The 21,585-nt window shown below is 35.0% G+C and overlaps 1 long non-coding RNA gene and 3 other non-coding genes across 4 annotated transcripts; all 4 read right to left on the reverse strand.

Annotated features, from left to right (window-relative positions):
• Positions 1-7,421: 7,421 nt before the first annotated feature.
• On the reverse strand, positions 7,422-14,789 carry LOC143231504 (uncharacterized). Its single transcript, XR_013016953.1, has 3 exons — positions 14,501-14,789; positions 10,493-10,644; positions 7,422-7,689 (listed from the first exon to the last, which is right to left on the reverse strand). It is a non-coding gene; the product is annotated as an uncharacterized LOC143231504 (long non-coding RNA).
• Positions 14,790-15,312: 523 nt separating this feature from the next.
• TRNAF-GAA (transfer RNA phenylalanine (anticodon GAA)) lies at positions 15,313-15,385 on the reverse strand. Its single transcript has one exon. It is a non-coding gene; the product is annotated as a tRNA-Phe (tRNA).
• Positions 15,386-17,833: 2,448 nt separating this feature from the next.
• Positions 17,834-17,906, reverse strand: TRNAF-GAA (transfer RNA phenylalanine (anticodon GAA)). Its single transcript has one exon. It is a non-coding gene; the product is annotated as a tRNA-Phe (tRNA).
• A 2,446-nt stretch (positions 17,907-20,352) lies between these two features.
• Positions 20,353-20,425, reverse strand: TRNAF-GAA (transfer RNA phenylalanine (anticodon GAA)). Its single transcript has one exon. It is a non-coding gene; the product is annotated as a tRNA-Phe (tRNA).
• Positions 20,426-21,585: the final 1,160 nt, after the last annotated feature.

A 21,585-nucleotide genomic window follows, 5' to 3' on the forward strand; every position in this document is an offset into this window, starting at 1 on the left:
CTACCGCCAATACTAAATCCCTCAATAGGTATATTTGTTGAGTAAATAGTGGAGCAACTCAAGAACTGTTTACCGTTTAACTCCAAAGTTGTCTTTGCACATTGCGTATTGCAGTGTTATAGTCTGATATATTAATTATCGACCCGGCATGGCCAAACGTGTTAAAGAGCTCGACTCGTAATCCGAGGGTCGCGGGTTCGAATCCCCGTCACACCAAACAATCTCACCCTTTCAGCCGTAGAGCGTTATAATGTGCAGTCAATCCCACTATTCGTTGGTAAAAGAGTAGCCCAAGAGTTGGCGGTGGGTGGTGATGACTAGCTGCCTCTAGTATTACACTGCTAAATTAGGGACGGCTAGCGCAGATAGCCCTCGAGTAGCTTTGCGCGAAATTAAAAAACAAACAAAAACAGTACATTAATTGTTCATAACTTATAGATTGTCTACTGTTTTTTATATTTTATAATTAATCAACAACTAAGGTTTTTCTTTAATCTAGAATATATATAATTACGATGAAAGTGTTATAGACTGAAACAAATGTTTGTGTTTTTTTAATTTCGTGCAAAGCTACACGATGACTATCTGCGATAGACGTCCCTAATTTAGCAGTTTAAGACTAGAGGGAAGGCAACTAGTCATTATCACCAATCCACAACTCTTGGGTTAATCTTTACCAACGAATAGTGGGATTGACTGTCACAATATAACACTCTCACGGTTGATAGGGCGAGCATTTTTGGTGTGACGGGAATTCGAACCTGCTGCCCTCAGATTATTAGTCGAGTGCCTTCACCACCTGACCATGTCCAGCCAAACTGAAACAAGTGATATAAAGATGTCTCATGCGTAGGGAAAGAACTTGACTGAATACACCACAAAATCTATTACTTCAGACTCTTAAACTTTAATGAATAAACGAAAATTTTCTTGCATTTTACAGACAATATATTTTATCGGTCAAGCTCAACATAAGTGATTATTTTAAATCAGTCAAATTAAGGTAATAAAATAATACAACAATATCAAACTTTTGAAGAGAGTAAACCTACCTGTTTCAGAACTACATAAAATATAAAGCCAGATTTCTAAGTATCTCGAGGGTATTTTTATTTCTCTTTTCGCTTTTATCTTGTTTCTTTTAATTACCGATTGGAAAGATAATTCAAAATGATCTTTATAATCCTATAACTGTTGAAATTATTTACATCGATATGTTTTACACGTTAGCAGTAAGGGAATATCTTAGAAAGTTCTAGATTGGAATGAAGAAAATGTAAGGCTTGCTAACGATGCAGTTATCATTATTGATTAAACGCAATGATTTACACTTGGAGAAATAATCACGTTTCGCGCACGAAACGTATTTTGGTTGTGACATATTGTATTTGTATACAGAAAGTTTATAAAAGATAAAGAAAATGGTACGTACATAAATCCATTGAATCTTACAAAGTTTTGGTGAAAGTTTCGATCGTAAAAATACGAAATATTTTCCTAATTTCATTTTTATAAATGTTTTTAGGTAATTTACCACACGTTTGGTGAAAAAGGATGGTTTAACTTTCGTGGCAATCAAACTTATATTCCATTTTAGGCATCTTATGACTTAAAAACAAAACATAAAATAACTGGAGAACATCGAGGACAGAATAAGCTAACGATGTTATAATGACAAAGGACGTTCAAGTATTGATATTAAGAACACTTTTTAAACGAAATGTGGCAAATACATTGTGAAGACCAGATCGTGAAAAATAATTAGAGTGAAGACAGCTGCAAACTGCTTAGCATATAATTCATATTATTATATAAAATTTCAGTTTATTTTAAATGAAAAAACGTAGCTGAATTCTGAATCGTTACAACAACGTGAATATACTTCGTATACAGTGACACAGCGTAAGTCTGCGGACTCACATCTCTAAAAGCCGGGTTTCGATACCCATTGTGTAGCTTCGTGCTTAATTACAAACAAACAAACAATGCAGTTGCGATGATACAACTGAAACAACTCTTATAGAGTTAGAAGTCACATGTCTAAATAGTGGGAACAGGTGATAAAAAATAGGTCTAGGCTGTAATGCTTAAACTTTCTAAAAACACATAAACAGTTAGTAAGTCATTCATTTGAATGATAGGGATCAGTAAGCTTATATGTCTCTGTCAAATGTTTTAAACTGGATTATGAGACTTCGGTGAGAAGTATAATAATAAAATACTGAAGTTTCAGTTGAAATAGATAAGTTGAATGAAAGATACACAAAATGATAAATATGTTTCATGGTGCTGATGATACTGTTTTATTTTAACATTTCTAAAAGACATTAGAATAAATTATGGTAGTTGTGATCCAATTCATCATATGGACATAAAACTGACCACACTATATTGGGTAAAAATTTAATTTAACAGTAATATAGGTATAAAAAGCTTGAATAAAACATTTCATACTATCCGAAACATTGAGTTCGAACACACTTTCAAAATGTTTATTATTAATTATCTGCATTTTTTTCATGTGTCCTATTGTGAGAATGCTTGGTCATTTTGACACATCTTGTACTTGTCAAGGGACTTGAAAAAAGCAGTACTGCCGTTTCGTCTTCATTTGTGATATAACTGTTTGGTTGTTTTGGTGATAATTTAAGTTTTGGAAATTGTTGTTCACGTAATTATGTGACATTAGCACCTGATGGTGGTCGCTGAAAGTTTTGAATGAAAGCACTGAATGTCCGAGTTGTTGGAATATATGAAATGGAACGAAAATACAAAAATAAATAGCAACTCATTTCGTTTACTTTGGTTCTACTAGTAAAATGGACTGTTAATTCACTTTTAGACAAATGTTATGTACATCAGACACATTGAACAAGAGTTTGGAAGGTCGATTATTTTGTGTAATGATCGTAATGTCTGATAAGAATCTCCAGTACGTGATCCATGACCTCATAATGGATTCAGGACAGCAACACGTGACCCAGATTTGTTCTCCTCAGCTGTGTTGAGGCTTTTTATCGCTGCCAGTGATTGACAGTTTTGATTTTTTTTTTTTCTACTACTTGGCAAAGGATGCTTGTAGGATTTAGTAGAAGTTTATATTGACAATTTAAAACTAAATATATACATCTTGAATCATGGGGACGATTTTTATCATTACAATTATAAATATGCGTAATTATTTTTATCACAATTTTTCCAGAATTTCTGAAATACAGTTAGTCTTTTAATAACTCATTAAATATTGCTTCTCATTCTAAGGTGTTAGTGGTTAATATTTAGAATTATGCAAACAGATATATTTTAATTCAAAAGTAACTAAAGAAGCGGCTTATTAAAGTATGGAATATATTAACTACAAAAAGACATAAGACCCTTCAGTAATAGTGCGGTATGTCTAAGGACTTACAATGCTAAAAAACGGGTTTCGATATCGGTGGTGGGCAGAGCACAGACAGCTTATTATGGAGCTTTGTTCTTAATTCAAAGAGAACAAGAACTAAAGACACAAGGACGAAAACAACGACACATAGAAATCCTAATCTTTACTGTGGTTTAAACGGGATCATTTATAGTTCTATCGTATCGATAATCAACGTTTGCCGCGCTTTGAAACTACAAGTTTATTAGATTGTTTGTTTGTTTTGGAATTTCGCACAAAACTACTCGAGGGCTATCTGTGCTAGCCGTCCCTAATTTAGCAGTGTAAGACTAGAGGGAAGGCAGTTAGTCATCATCACCCACCGCCAACTCTTGGGCTACTCTTTTACCAACGAATAGTGGAATTGACCGTCGAATTATAACGCCCCCACGGCTGAAAGAGCGAGCACGTTTGGCGCGACCGAGATGCGAACCCGCGACCCTCGGATTACGAGTCGCACGCCTTAACACGCTTGGCCATGCCGGGCCAAGTTTATTAGAACATGTAATCAAATGAACCTCATGCTTTAATGAATACTTTATATCATTCTTTGTATTTTATCACAAAATATTTCAGAACACCGATATTTTTTCTTCGTTTCAAGCACTTGATTAGCTCCTGCATGTAATAACCCATGACTTAGTTTCTTTCACACTCTATTTCTAAATCAATTATCGAGTTATAGCCTAGTGATTAATGTGATGGATTTGTTTTTCTTCCACTAAAGAAGCTTCAAGAAATTAGTTATTTATTGAGTCATTATTTGCTCTAAAGTAATTTTTATTGAACTTTCGAATGGACAAGATATTAAAAGTACACTTCAATATTGTTGTATTCGTGCAAAGCTATACAAACAGACTATCTGCACTTTGTCCACCGCAGTAAATCGAACACTGGATTTTAGCGTTGCAAGCCCGTAGCCTCACCGCTAAACTCAGATTATACTGAGATATGATATAAAAGTACTCTAGTTTGTTTGTTCATAGCTAAACATAAAGCTATACAAAAGACTATCTGTAATCTGCCTACTACGGGTATCGAAACCCAGTTTATAGCGTTGTAAGTCCGAAGACATAAGGCTGTACCACTTGGGTATATAGTTCTCGTAACGTACACTTTAGGTTTACTATAATATGCATTGAATTTTTTTTAGATTTTTCAAAACGTGAATACGTAATTACCGGACACAAAAATTCTTACTTCTACTGTGTAACGTGTATATCACATAAAATCGTCTCTAATAATGCAACTAGCTGCTTCAAATATACATTTTCTAAGCGTCATTTAGAAATAAGTGTTAATTGCTAAAAATATCATAAACCTAGATTTCTATCACTCTAATTACTTCCAACCTAAACTTACACTTATGCATATATATCAGCGTTGCTACTTTCTTGTGTGGTGTGAGTGTACAACTATCGATAAGAGTGAGACCATAAGTTTCATCTCGGCAGCTTCGGGCGTTAGGAGAATTGCTTTGCCTAGTCCTCTTGAGAATCTGTTCAGGTAAGCAGGAAACGCCCCTCTTGTCTCCTTGCTCAACGGCTTGGCAGAATTGACTAACTGCTCTTCTCCTGTCATAACATGCACTAGTCAGATTTTAAACGATACATTCCATCGTCGAGATTTATTATATGTTTCCTTTCTGTTTGGATCTGTACTGATTGAGTCAGTCACACATATCGGAAAGAAGAGGGCCAGCTGGGCTGGTAGGACTACAACATGACTAATAGAATCGTTAGAAACAGAAACATTTATTTCTTATGCTTCAACTACGTAGAAAAGAATATAAAAGAGGCAGGCCGGCAGAGGGCGTGGAGGGGTGGGAGAGATCCCGATGTTTAGGTTCTCCCGCTGAGAAAGATCTTGCTGAAAGAGGCTTTTCCTATTCATAACTAGTCATCGCCAATGACAAACGGCAGACTTCAAAACTTTGGAGCCTTCTAACAGCTTTATTTCTCTTTGGGTGCTCTGCCCTGAACCAGAGGATACAATAACCATGTCTCAGAAAGTGAACAAACTCGTATCTCTGCAGGGGGTTGTCTAACAGCTACCTCGTGTAAATTCGGGGTACGGTAACCGATACTGATGACATTGGTGAGCATGAGCAAGGGCACGAGGTGAACTTCCATTGTATTAGCAATATGGATGTTTCGTGAAGGGTGGTCGTCTAATGGGGACCAAAATGATGCTGGCTTCTACAATATTCACTCTGAACAAATATCTTAGAAAAGAAAGATATAAAAAAAAAATCAATCAATGCATAATGATATAAACAGGAAGAAACGACGAAAAAGATAGGTTGAATATTCCAACAAGCATGAGAGTGCAACATTTCCAGCTTTTTTTCATAACAATGTCATTATATTAAAATAGAAAACCTTATATAACTGTTTTAAATACAATTTTGGCTATCTTGTCTGTTTCTCTTGTAGCAAGCCACATCAGGATATCTGCTGTGTTTATCGAGGGAAATAGAACCTGTGATTTTTGAAGTGTAAATCCAAAGACCTATCGCTGTTTGTTTTATTCTAATTATTATGCATTTTCTAAACACAACATGTTTAATAATACGTTTTAAAACTATTGATATTAAAGATTAATTTAGTATTTCTGTGAAAAAGGAACGACTCCATTAATAATCTAAGCTTTACAATAGAGTGAACAAAACAGCTGAGATATAAATTAGTATGTACTTATAAGCAAGTAAAATTTGTAAGCAAAACAAATTTAAAAAACGTGTACAGGAATGTAGGAAACGTAAATACACAGATTTAAAATAAAAAGTGGTCAATCAATTCGCTTTTGAAGCTTACGTTCTGGAGATCATTTTCAGCTATTTAAGCTTAACGTTTAGGATTCAAAGCAATTTATCAGCTACCTAAATGCATAATTACTTTGTTTAATAGTTGCTAAAGATCAAAAATTAAAGTCCAAAGTAACCTTTTATAACTGCTAAACATCGGAGAATAGAAACCAAAGTGATCTATTAATTTCTCGAGGTCAGAACTTGGAACTAAAATTAACTTATGAGAGTGGATTCAAAGTATAAATAAATTTAGGAGAGCTGTGTATGAAGCATTAAATACATATAATGCATCAAATTATTATTATGTAATAATAATGATTGTATAATAATACATATGCCGTCACTTTCAATACTCCTTGTAAGTATAGTCAACAATTGAATTGGTAGTAGGATGCGAATTTTCCACAAATATACCTTAAGGCAATAGTTACAGGCAATAGTTACTTTTATACATAAACCTTTGAAACTTTAGATGCGTTTATTTGGATGTCATAGCAAAAATACTCTCTCAAGAACAGAGTTAATACTCAGTATTTAATCATTAGCATAAAATGAAGGAAGCATCAATTTCGGAACGTTTACTATATACACGAAATTTGAAGATACTTCACGGGATTGTTGAAACTTATTGAAGACAGATGCATAGTTTATAAACGAGAAATATTACAACCATTCTTTTAGAAAGCCTTTGGTTACTGGAAATTGTTTGTTAACAAGCGGACAATAAACGATCATTAAACCGGATAGTTTTAAAAAGACCATAAGTTTATAATGCATGGGAATTTCCCCTGATAGAGGAAACTCCTCGAATGTTATGAACGAAGATTATAATTATCTGTTACTTGGAACAAAAAATGACAAAGTGTCATTTTAAAACGTTGAGAACGGTCGTGTTTAATTTCGTAAGATGAATAGCCATTAAACTGCATGTAAGGGATTAGAAATGTTAGCCTCTAGCTGACGTTGGAACAGAAAAAAGTGTCACAATGTGTAAAAAAACAAAATAAAGCAACATTTAAGATCAAAGGAAAACTTCATAGCTGTATAAAAAGTTTTTTATATCTTTATATTTCATTTAAATTCTCGTGATTTGTGTTCAGAATACGTTGTGTCTATTCAAGAAATATCTGGTGTGTAAAAAAAACAACAAAATAGAAGTATAAATAAGTTGAGCTCTAAAACAAATAAATTTAAAATAAACACATTTATTGTTTTTAAATTATTTTTATTCACCTACAATGAATCGAATGTTATAAATTTTCAATATCTGACTGATAAACTTGTTTTGTCTCCTTCCTCAATTTTCTGTTTCGCAAAACGAGATGTGGTAACATCTTTATTTAACGAGAGACCAGCCATTCGTCCCTCAGTGGGCCAGTGGTATGTTTACTCACTTAAAACAATGAAGTCTAGGGTTCGGTTCCTGAAGGTTGTTGCGGAGACAGTCTGTAGCTTTGTGCTGAAACAAATATAAATCTTATCAACATTTTTGTCAAAGTACACCTTTCTTTGTAATAATAAGTTTCTGCATAGAAAAGCGAAGGTAATCTCAGTTTACATACATTTTCAGACGTTATACAGAATTTTTAATGTACGTATAAGCTTAGAGGATCATCTTCAAACAAATTAACGATATAAAAGTGCTTTAGAATTGCGTCGAGGAAATTAGCAAATATTTAATATATTGTGTTAACTGTGAATCCAGTTCCTTGGACATCTTTCTTATGAAAACAGCCATCGACTTTCAGGTATGTCTGGAAAGCAGTGAACATTCGGCCGTTAAGTGTTCTTTTTTTGTTTTTGTTTTTGTTTTGAATTAAGCACAAAGCTGCACAATGGGCTATCTGTGCTCTGCCCACCACGAGTATCCGATTTTTAGTGTGTAAGTCCGCAGACATACCACTGTGCCACCGGTAGGCAAGTGTTCCTTAACATCAGATTTTTTTTTGTTTGCCTGTGGTATCATTGGAACCAGAAAATTTACCTGACATCATCATTACAACTTTTGTTTTTCAGCAGGTTGACCGTAGCCTTCGTTTTGCAGATGAATTCTTGTTTGTGAATTCATTTGTTTATTTTCTCCTACAGTTTTTCGAATTGGCAAGATCAAACTTATTAGAGGGACTTGGAGTGTCCAGGGGGATATTCTTATTTTGATAGCGCAGCCCAATTACAAAGGTTGTACTAAGGAGGGTTAAAACACCTTCGATCTAGGAATAAACTGTCAGGACTGCTGAACTAATCCTGATATGCGATTTTGTGTTATTGGGTTATTGGGCGTGTTTGAAATTGTACTCATATCCTCTTTACTAGTTATCGAGACCAAATGTGGCACACTTGATCAAGTACAGCGAGTGGATGTCCTAAACGGCGATGTTCTGGGAGGTAGTTGCTGAAATAATTGGGGATAATGGAGAATCTCGATCGCTACTTTCTGAATCATGACTGGGTCTTTTAACCCCGCAGCGAAGCGACGTTATTTTATTCTAGTTCTTATAATTTAATATTATTATGTCGATATGAAAAAACCCAGCTAAACACTTATGAAATAAGTGTTGAAAGTGATTTTTACTCCTTAGTCAATAATAGTCATGGAAATACAGATTTTGTGTTCTTTGAAGAACGATATGCCGTCTTTATGTCAATATATTGGTTATATTCGACAGGGAGACAGTAACGAAAGAAGGGAGCAATAAATGTATACTGGTTATTAGAGGTTTAAAAATCTGACCGAAATATACTCCTTGATTGTCGATGAAGACAGATATATTCCTATGAAATTCGATACACAAGAGCTTTAATGCACAATACATTAATTATCACGTATCAAGAACATTTTATCTTTATAATAGCAGCCTGGCATGGCCAAGCGCGTAAAGCGTGCGACTCGTAATCCGAGAGTCGCGGGTTCGCGCCCGCGTCGCGCCAAACATGCTCGCCCTCCCAGCCGTGGGGCGTATAATGTGACGGTCAATCCCACTATTCGTTGGTAAAAGAGTAGCCCAAGAGTTGGCGGTGGGTGGTGATGACTAGCTGCCTTCCCTCTAGTCTTACACTGCTAAATTAGGGACGGCTAACACAGATAGCCCTCGAGTAGCTTTGTGCGAAATTCCAAAACAAAATTCTTTATAATAGCGCAGTGGTGTTTAATTCAAACCACGTTTATTATTTTATTTTATATCTGTCTCTCGCTGGTACAGCGGTAAGTCTACAGATTTACAACGCTAAAATCAGGGGTTTCATTCCCCTCGACGGACTCAGCAGATAGCTCAATATGCCTTTGCTATAATGAAAACACATACATAATCACTAACTTTATACCACGCCCCGCATGACCATGTGGTTAGGGCGCTCGAGTCGTAATCCAACAGGCGCAAGTTTGAATCCCTGTCACACCAAACATGTTTGCCCTTTCAGCCGTGCAGGCGTTATACTGTTACGGTCGATCCGTCAGATATAGTTTTCTATATTTATATCTTTTCAGAAGTATGTCATTTTTAATTCATTGGTTTTTGTTATTTTTGAAATTCGCGGAAATCTACACGAGGGTTATATGCGTTACCCGTCCCTAATATAGCAGTGAAAGTCTAGAGGATAGTCAGCTAGTCACCACCACCAACTACCAGCTTTTTTAAATTTTATTTAACGTTATGTAAAATATTTATTATGCTAGGCTACTTTAGAAATGTTTGAGATGCATACGTTCTTTGTCTCGTTTCCGTAAACCAAACTTGTTTCTGTATAATGGCCCGGCATGGCCAGTGGGTTAAGGCATTGGACTCGTAGTCTGAGGGTCTCTGGTTCGAATACCCGTCACACTAAATATAGTTTTCCTTTCAGCTTTTGGGGTCTTATATTGTAACGATTAATCCCACTATTCGTTGGTAAGAGAGTAGCTCAAGAGTTAGCAGTGAGTGGTGGTGACTAGCTGCCTTCTCTCTAGTCTTACACTGCAAAATTAAGGACGGGTAGTGCAGATAGCCCTCGTGTAGCTTTGCGCGAAATTAAAAAACAAACAAACAAACTTGATACCATTATTATTATATGATTAAAGATTATATGGTTCGCGGAAAAGTAGGCATAAAGGGTCAGATCTGAACGTAGACCAATTATGTTAATTCTTGTGGAATTTTAAGGGTATATACTAGGTTCGATGACAATCGGTCTAGAAGATCGTCGGTTATAAGCGGCACACACACATGCGCACTTGGTGTTATCAAATATTTATAAAGGTTTAGATAAACAGAAAACGAGTATGTTACATCAAAGCAATTTTGGATCCTCATCATGTGGTTACAGTCCATGTCGTCATGCTTTATCTCACGATCGCTCCTCTTGACGATAGCCATGTTGTGTAGTTTCCATTGAAAGGCTCCGTCTTAAGGCCATCATGTCCAAAATACAATATTTCCATCTAAAATATCTTAGGTTATTAGTGACGAGTAAATAATTTCAGATATAAACCAAAACAAACTACTTACACCACAACACTATATTACTCTTACTTTGTTTCACTCTCATAAGCAACATCGATAAATTTTGAACTCAGTTAGTTTGTCGTAATGAGAATAGTGAATTAAAGAATAGATAAAGTCTTTTTGTGTCACTGGAATGTTTAATGTTTTTAACTTTAAAATGTACTTCAGACATTCATTTTATTGAAATGTTTGTATACTATATAACAGTACGAGTTTTAATGCTTATCCGTTTGTTTTAACAACATTATTGCCATCTCTGGTAATACCGTACTCATAGTGTAATTACTTTAATTAAATATCAATGAATGAATTACACTCCACTTAACTGACTCGTAAATTTCAGCAACATCAATAATCAGATCATAGTATTACTTATTTAACCATGTATGAGTTGTCTCAATTAACTAAACCAGAGATGCCAACTATTTCAAATGGCTGAGCGTAATGTTAGTAGACAGAGCCCGTACAGATATCGTACAACCACTGGATACAGTTTTGAGTCATCCATGTCTATGGATCCATCTGTGGCTAAACTGTAAACACTGTTAGTACGTATGCTTGAAATCATTTTGTCATCTTCACAACCCAACATTTGTACAATGGCTATAGTTTTGGTTCTAGCACAGCCATATTTTTTCGCTATATCAGAGTCTGGGAACATTTTTCTGAATAGATGTCCTGCATGATTGGCTACAGCTCGGGGTAAATTATGAGCAATGACGAATTGCGTGAACATCACTTCTGCATTTATGGTTTCATATTCTGAATTCTTACTCATAATTGTTATCTGCATCGTTTTTGTCTTCGCCTCAGCCATTTGTTGGTAAGATGCCGATTTTGTATGTCTGGAAAAATCGTTTATTCCGCCATGCGCCACGGAAAAATCGATGTGACAAACTGTACAAAACGCATGACTGTCACTGACTTTTGATGCAATGACCGGATATTGTGCACTATACTCTTTCCTAAATTTTTGATTCACAGTTTTAGTCATTTTAGATTTGCCAGAAACAAGACAATCTGGTGAACGAGGCCTCTTTTTTTCCATCTTGTGAACGATCGCATTGGGTTTCTATGCCGCTTAGAAAACGAAAAATACCCATCTACGCGAGCGCTGATTGGCTGACAAGCACTGAAGACGTAACTATGGATTCCCCCACGTACCCAGTATGGAGAAGCACCGTACTCAAACTATTGGTAGACGTCGGAGATACAAATATTTTTTTATTATTTCAAGCACAAACATGATTATCGCAAGTAGCCATTTGGACTATGTCTTTTATTTATTATCAAAATTTATTTGTATCTCATTAGAAATTTTCTTTTCACCCTTTTCAAAACCTGGGGGAACAATTTATTACTTTATTTTATAAGCCTATATAATATATGATAATTTTGGAGTTGCAACAAGTCGTAATATTTGTCTGTATGAGCGTATAGTCGTAATGTATACACCAAAATCGTAATGATTACGCTCAAATAGTAATGGTTGGCATCTCTGCTAAACAGATAAACTTCAAGAAAGAGGTAACACCTAAAGGATGAAAAATTTGTGTTTATTTAAGATTAAAGAAAACTCAATCAAACATAAAACATCTTAGAATCTGCTTTTCACAGAAATGGAGAGTTCTATAACTTTCTCCGATTGCAGATATTTTCTCACGTGACTTACTTCTCAAGGAACTACTAAATTGCAACATGACATAACAAATCGTCAGTAGCATTGCAACATTTTATTATAACCAGAACGTTTCCTTTCTTTTTTGGCCCGGCATGGCCAAGCGCCTTAAGGCGTTCGACTCGTAATCCGAGGGTCGCGGGTCCGAATCCCCATTACACCAAACATGCCCGCCCTTTCAGCCGTGATGGCATTATAATGTGGCGATCAATCCCTTTATTCGTTGGTAAAAGAGTAGCCCAAGAGTTGGCGGTTGGTGGTGATGACTAGCTGCCTTTCCTCTAGTAGTCTTACACTGCTAAATTAGGGACGGCTAGCGCAGATAGCCCTCGAGTAGCTTTGCGCGAAATTCGAAACAAACTTTCTTCTTTTTTTATTTGTTGTTAATCACAAACCTCAAAAATAGGTTATCTGCGTAAAAATTATCTCTGTTATCGAAACCCAATTTTTAGCGTTATAAACCTAAAGAAAATGTTTTGCTAACTTTTTTTACTTAAACATGAATCAGCGGTAAGTATACAAATTTATATCTCTAAATTTTATAGTTCGATTTCACACTGCGGATGGAAGGCAGACAGTAAATTTTGTAGCTTTGCGTTAAAATCAGCAGTCGCATTATCAAAATCTATGGCACGTGCTGCCATCTAGTATATTTCTATTAAAACGATTTCAAACGCAACAGATTACGATTGATAATTGTTTTTAGTAATACTTTAGTAGAACGTTTATGGTACAGATGACACAAAATAGAAAAATCAATTTTTAATTCTAGATAGAGGTCAATTAGAAGTTTTTATAAGCATATACGTGACACAATGAAAATGATTAGAGTTTTCGAGATAAAACGCATTAAAAGGGCATTCTTAATGGCTGATAAAATCCTAATCAGTTTAATGATGCCAATATGCAAGAGAAATTATAAAACTTTATCATGGGAACTAGTTTTATTTGTCAAATCGTCTTCCCATCATCTTGTTGTATCTTGTACGAGTCCTCCTTCTAAATCAGTGGTTAGTTGGCGCACTTACAAAGCAAAATTCTAAGGTTAGATACAATGTAGTGTTCTGACTATTTTCTTTATTCATTGAAAATTGTTTCTTGCATAATATAATTGAAGTTTGCTCCCTCTGTTATTCATTATTTTAGACTTCAAAACAAAAACTATAGATATTTATGCACTTAACATTATGCAAGTTTAGACCAATATTTAAACAAATCACAATTACACTGTTAACTAAGGTATATGTATTTTTTCGAAGTGTAATAAACTTGATTACAAAGTAATAAATAAATAAACCTAATTTCCTGATGCTAATCAAAACATCATTCCAGTCTCTTGGAAGGCTTATGAAATAATAATAATTACAGTTGTGTTTTCTTGAACTATACAAGAAGTGAACACACAACTGAAAACTTTGAGTATGTATTTCGTAAAAATATTACCGTAAATGTGAAGTTTATGTCTTGAAAAATTAAAATATAAACTCAGATGAAAATATTTAAAGCACATATAACTAATAGTTAAGTGCTTATTCAAAGCAAATTTTAAAAAAGTGGAACTTTATACACAACATGCGGGTTGTTTTGAATTTCGCGCAAAGTTACAAGAGGGCTACCTGCGCTTGGCGTCCCTAATTTAGCAATGTAAGACTAGAGAAAAGGCAGCTGGTCACCACCACCCACCGCCAACTCTCGAGCTACTCTTTTGCCAAAGAATAGTGGGATTGATCAAAACAATATAAGACCCCCAAAGCTGAAAGGAAAACTACATTTAGTTTGACGGAAATTCGAACCAGCGACCCTCAGACTACGAGTCCAATGCCTTAACCCACTGGCATGCCGAGCCATTATACAGAAAAAAAGTTTGGTTTACAGAAACAAGACAAAGAACGTATGCATCTCAAACATTTATAAAGTAGAAGAGCTAGTAGTGGGTGGTTGTGACAAGTTAACTATCCTATAGTCTTTTACTGTTAAATTAAGGAGGGGTAGCGCATATAGCCCTCGTGTAGATTTCCGCGAAATTCAAAAACAAAAACAATGAATTAAAAATGTACACTTTTGAAAACATATAAATATAGAAAACATAAAAAAATGTGAAAAATATAACTTACAAACACAAATAAAATTTCCTAACGAACAACTCTTCTCTTCAAAAACATCCACGTTTTTATAGGGATGCTCTTCAAAACAAAGGTAATTCAAAACCAGCTGTAAATAGAACATCTAATTTCAGCGTTTCCAAACACTCAGTTTTGTATTGGACTGACTGTCGAGCAGAATTACAAGTGAATTATCGACGTTATCCGTCCTGGATTAGAAACAACAGGTTAAAAAGAAAGCTGCTAGCAAAAAAATACGTATCGCAATTTTTTAACCAATAGAAGGTGCGATTCCACATTCCAGAATAACTTCTACACGGACAAAAGGAGAACAAGTTCGATGAAGAAAATAATCGACAAATCTCACGTTTACATTGAGGCACAGAATATTGGATTTTCCCTATTCGTTATACTTTCTAAAAAAATAGCGAATAAAAATTGTGAAATCGTCTGATACATTTTCACACGGATTTTATAAATCGACGGTAAAATTACAATTGTACACTTGGCGTTCACTATTTTCCCCTGTACATAGAACGTGGAAACCCCTTCTGATAGAGAAAATGCGATGCGTAGTTCGTTTCTTTGTTTTTTGTGTTATACCGAAGAAATGATTTGATAGCGATGTACGTATGATTTCGCTACTAGTCAGCGTCACTCTGCCATTCTTTTAACTGTGTTCGCGAAACGCAAAAGTGAATAAATTAAAATATCGATCTGTAAACCAATAGATTTAGTGATTAATTTTGAAAAGTTGTTTTTTGCGAGCTCATTCAAAGAACAGGTCACGACGACTCAATCAACCTAAAAGAATCTACATACATCGCTGAGACCCGGGATCGAACCAGGGACCTTTAGATCTTCAGTCTAACGCTCTCCCAACTGAGCTATCTCGGCTTGTGTTCCAAAAATTGTCTGAAAGAAATTTACAATGTTCATTTTTCCTTTAAACGTTCGTCTTTAACGTCCTACAGAACAAAAACACAATATCAGAACCTCTATTAAGGAAATTTCGTAAATTCTTTGAACTAAAACAACTGGCTCCGAGGATTTGAATCTCACCTCATGCTATACTATATATCAAATACAATTCTTTGAGCATTCTGGCTCAAAAGGAAACTACTCAAGGATCAACGTCTCACCAACAGTGAAGTGCAGTTTGAGAAACTTTTAAATGGACTTTTCGTAGTTTCGTCCAGCTTTTAACTTATCTCTTTATTTTAGAAACAAAACGAAAAACAATGTCACCCACACTGTGTTTTTACTTTAGAAAAAAACAACAAAAAATATGAACATTTAATATTCTGTCGTTTCTACCAGATGCAGAATTTTCTTTTCGCATGTAACGTGTAACTGGAATCTGATTCAGAGGTAAACTTTTACACATTAGAAATTCCAGTGTGGAAGAAGAAAGTGTATCACGGCTTATTTAACATGAAGAAAATGATCTCGTAGTGCAAATGGTTTTGAATGTTTCTTGAAAATCGATAAAATATATACATTCCGTATGGGGTATTTCATCGACGGCGAGTTAAAACGAAAACTTCACTTTCCTTACAACATTTCAGTACTGGCAATAAAACACGATTTTGACAAAAAAAATTAAACGAGTTTCTTGAAACGCCCTTTTGAAATAAAAGAACTTCGAAATATATTAAATATCGGGAACTTTACGTGTTCTGTCGAATGATGTTTTGGCCGATATATTTCTGCTCGAAAATGTTTTGGGAGAAGTACGTGGGCTGTATACCATCAAGGAGGTATGAAATATACACAATCATCAAAACGCACGTGTTGTGCACGACGAAGAAAAAGAGGAAATATTGAACGTCTGGAGCATCTTTATTTGGGGGAACCTACTTTCGTTAGTAAGTGAAATAAAAGTTCTTTTTTTAATTTATAAGTCGCAAAAACTCTTCTTCCAATTTGTAAAATTTTGTATCAGCGAAGTTGTCGAATTCCATGGTGTTTCTTTACACCTTGCTTTGGTTAGGATTCTTTTCGCACACCGCTACAATATGGTTATCGACTGTACCCCGTGTATCATCTTAGCAGTGATAGGCAAGAGGGTGGGTAGCTACTCAACAACACCAACAGCCCACTCTTTGATTGTAAAACTGTAATGGTTAAAAAGTTCAAAAGGCGAGGATTGTCGTTGCGGTTTTTTCCGAAACCACGCCACTTCGTAAGCTGGTCGAGCGACGGAATCTGTACGCTATTCCAAGCTATTAACGTTTCTTGAGAATGCACCTAACTATGGATACAAAGCGTATTTATTGGGAAACGTGATATTATTGACACTCCTCTAAGCACGTTCCTATAACATTAAATTCTACAGACCAAATTGATCTCATTATTGTTAGAATATAGAGTAATAGTATGGTAGGGTAACTAATCTTTAACCTTCGTTGAATAACGTTCACTAGTCAGAAAAATTACACACTTCTTAATATTTATTTACCATATATTAAGCAAAAATTTTCAAGAAAGATAACGTTATGTCTTTAGTTATTTCTCTTCAAGTTGATCACGTTTAGGGTACTTATTTTGAAAGAAAATATCTTTTATATTTCCCGTTTAGGCTTCTTTTAAATGATAAATAAATCGAGAACACTCCGTCACATGTTAACCCTAGTTTTATACGGGACAGACCTTGTATCTTCCTCAAGATTCCGTGTTCACTCGACTGGTAGTATATGTAAACACAGGAGGATCACATGGAGGTATTAAAAGTTTTAAATATTAATACTACTGAGTAGTGGGTGGGGAAGTATTTGTGTTAGAATTCGGTATAATTTTATGAAATATATATCTTATGCCTTTGTCAGATATTCACGTGTATGTGAATACTCTTTAACGGTTCTGAAAGAACACGAAATTTTTAACACGTTTACATTGAGGCAAGGAATATTGGATTTTCCATATTTGTTATACTTCCTAACGAAATAGCGAATAAAAATTGTGAAATCGTCTGATACATTTTCACACGGATTTTATAAATCGACGGTAAAATTACAATTGTACACTTGGCGCTCACTATTTTTTCCTATACATAGAACGTGGAAACCCCTTCTGATAGAGAAAATGCGATGCGTAGTTCGTTTCTTTGTTTTTTGTGTTATACCGAAGAAATGATTTGATAGCGATGTACGTATGATTTCGCTACTAGTCAGCGTCACTCTGCCATTCTTTTAACTGTGTTCGCGAAACGCAAAAGTGAATAAATTAAAATATCGATCTGTAAACCAATAGATTTAGTGATTAATTTTGAAAAGTTGTTTTTTGCGAGCTCATTCAAAGAACAGGTCACGACGACTCAATCAACCTAAAAGAATCTACATACATCGCTGAGACCCGGGATCGAACCAGGGACCTTTAGATCTTCAGTCTAACGCTCTCCCAACTGAGCTATCTCGGCTTGTGTTCCAAAAATTGTCTGAAAGAAATTTACAATGTTCATTTTTCCTTTAAACGTTCGTCTTTAACGTCCTACAGAACAAAAACACAATATCAGAACCTCTATTAAGGAAATTTCCTAAATTCTTTGAACTAAAACAACTGGCTCCGAGGATTTGAATCTCACCTCATGCTATACTATATATCAAATACAATTCTTTGAGCATTCTGGCTCAAAAGGAAACTACTTAAGGATCAACGTCTCACCAACAGTGAAGTGCAGTTTGAGAAACTTTTAAATGGACTTTTCGTAGTTTCGTCCAGCTTTTAACTTATCTCTTTATTTTAGAAACAAAACGAAAAACAATGTAACCCACACTGTGTTTTTACTTTAGAAAAAAACAACAAAAAATATGAACATTTAAAATACTGTCGTTTTTACCAGATGCAAAATTTTCTTTTCGCATGTAACGTGTAACTGGAATCTGATTCAAAGGTAAACTTTTACACATTAGAAATTCCAGTGTGGAAGAAGAAAGTGTATCACGGCTTATTTAACATGAAGAAAATGATCTCGTAGTGCAAATGGTTTTGAATGTTTCTTGAAAATCGATAAAAGATATACATTCCGTATGGGGTATTTCAACGACGGCAAGTTAAAACGAAAACTTCACTTTCCTTACAACATTTCAGTACTGGCAATAAAACACGATTTTGACAAAAAAAATTAAACGAGTTTCTTGAAACGCCCTTTTGAAATAAAAGAACTTCGAAATATATTAAATATCGGGAACTTTACGAGTTCTGTCGAATGATGTTTTGGCCGATATATTTCTGCTCGAAAATGTTTTGGGAGAAGTACTTGGGCTGTATACCATCAAGGAGGTATGAAATATACACAATCATCAAAACGCACCTGTTGTGCACGACGAAGAAAAAGAGGAAATATTGAACGTCTGGAGCATCTTTATTTGGGGAACCTACTTTCGTTAGTAAGTGAAATAAAAGTTCTTTTTTTAATTTATAAGTCGCAAAAACTCTTCTTCCAATTTGTAAAATTTTGTATCAGCGAAGTTGTCGAATTCCATGGTGTTTCTTTACACCTTGCTTTGGTTAGGATTCTTTTCGCACACCGCTACAATATGGTTATCGACTGTACCCCGTGTATCATCTTAGCAGTGATAGGCAAGAGGGTGGGTAGCTACTCAACAACACCAACAGCCCACTCTTTGATTGTAAAACTGTAATGGTTAAAAAGTTCAAAAGGCGAGGATTGTCGTTGCGGTTTTTCCGAAACCACGCCACTTCGTAAGCTGGTCGAGCGACGGAATCTGTACGCTATTCCAAGCTATTAACGTTTCTTGAGAATGCACCTAACTATGGATACAAAGCGTATTTATTGGGAAACGTGATATTATTGACACTCCTCTAAGCACGTTCCTATAACATTAAATTCTACAGACCAAATTGATCTCATTATTGTTAGAATATAGAGTAATAGTATGGTAGGGTAACTAATCTTTAACCTTCGTTGAATAACGTTCACTAGTCAGAAAAATTACACACTTCTTAATATTTATTTACCATATATTAAGCAAAAATTTTCAAGAAAGATAACGTTATGTCTTTAGTTATTTCTCTTCAAGTTGATCACGTTTAGGGTACTTATTTTGAAAGAAAATATCTTTTATATTTCCCGTTTAGGCTTCTTTTAAATGATAAATAAATCGAGAACTCTCCGTCACATGATAACCCTAGTTTTATACGGGATAGACCTTGTATCTTCCTCAAGATTCCGTGTTCACTCGACTGGTAGTATATGTAAACACAGGAGGATCACATGGAGGTATTAAAAGTTTTAAATATTAATACTACTGAGTAGTGGGTGGGGAAGTATTTGTGTTAGAATTCGGTATAATTTTATGAAATATATATCTTATGCCTTTGTCAGATATTCACGTGTATGTGAATACTCTTTAACGGTTCTGAAAGAACACGAAATTTTTAACACGTTTACATTGAGGCACGTAATATTGGATTTTCCATATTTGTTATACTTCCTAACAAAATAGCGAATAAAAATTGTGAAATCGTCTGATACATTTTCACACAGATTTTATAAATCGACGGTAAAATTACAATTGTACACTTGGCGCTCACTATTTTCTTCTGTACATAGAACGTGGAAACCATTTCTGATAGAGAAAATGCGATGCGTAGTTCGTTTCTTTGTTTTTTGTGTTATACCGAAGAAAGGATTTGATAGCGATGTACGTATGATTTCACTACTAGTCAGCGTCACTCTGCCATGCTTTTAACTGTGTTCGCGAAACGCAAAAGTGAATAAATTAAAATATCGATCTGTAAACCAGTAGATTTAGTGATTAATTTTGAAAAGTTGTCCTTTCCGAGCTCATTCAAAGAACAGGTCAGGACGACTAAATCAACCTAAAAGAATCTACATACATCGCCGAGACCCGGGATCGAACCAGGGACCTTTAGATCTTCAGTCTAACGCTCTCCCAACTGAGCTATCTCGGCTTGTGTTCCAAAATTGTCTGAAAGAAATTTACAATGTTCATTTATCCTTTAAACGTTCGTCTTTAACGTCCTACAGAACAAAAACACAATATCAGAACCGCTATTAAAGAAATTTCGTAAATTCTTTGAACTAAAACAACTGGCTCCGAGGATTTGAATCTCACCTCATGCTATACTATATATCAAATACAATTCTTTGAGCATTCTGGCTCAAAAGGAAACTACTCAAGGATCAACGTCTCACCAACAGTGAAGTGCAGTTTGAGAAACTTTTAAATAGACTTTTCGTAGTTTCGTCCAGCTTTTAAGTTCTCTCTTTCTTTTAGAAACAAAACGAAAACAATGTCCCCACACTGTGTTTTACTTTAGAGAAAAACAACAAAAAATATGAACATTTAATAATCTGTCGTTTCTACGAGATGCAGAATTTACTTTTCGCATGTAACGTGTAACTGGAATCTGATTCAAAGGTAAACTTTTACACATTAGAAATTCCAGTGTGGAAGAAGAAAGTGTATCACGGCTTATTTAACATGAAGAAAATGATCTCGTAGTGCAAATGGTTTTGAATGTTTCTTGAAAATCGATAAAAGATATACATTCCGTATGGGGTATTTCAACGACGGCAAGTTAAAACGAAAACTTCACTTTCCTTACAACATTTCAGTACTGGCAATAAAACACGATTTTGACAAAAAAAATTAAACGAGTTTCTTGAAACGCCCTTTTGAAATAAAAGAACTTCGAAATATATTAAATATCGGGAACTTTACGAGTTCTGTCGAATGATGTTTTGGCCGATATATTTCTGCTCGAAAATGTTTTGGGAGAAGTACTTGGGCTGTATACCATCAAGGAGGTATGAAATATACACAATCATCAAAACGCACCTGTTGTGCACGACGAAGAAAAAGAGGAAATATTGAACGTCTGGAGCATCTTTATTTGGGGAACCTACTTTCGTTAGTAAGTGAAATAAAAGTTCTTTTTTTAATTTATAAGTCGCAAAAACTCTTCTTCCAATTTGTAAAATTTTGTATCAGCGAAGTTGTCGAATTCCATGGTGTTTCTTTACACCTTGCTTTGGTTAGGATTCTTTTCGCACACCGCTACAATATGGTTATCGACTGTACCCCGTGTATCATCTTAGCAGTGATAGG

The sequence above is a fragment of the Tachypleus tridentatus genome, chromosome 11 (genome assembly GCF_004210375.1).
Source record: "Tachypleus tridentatus isolate NWPU-2018 chromosome 11, ASM421037v1, whole genome shotgun sequence".
NCBI lineage: Eukaryota > Metazoa > Arthropoda > Merostomata > Xiphosura > Limulidae > Tachypleus > Tachypleus tridentatus.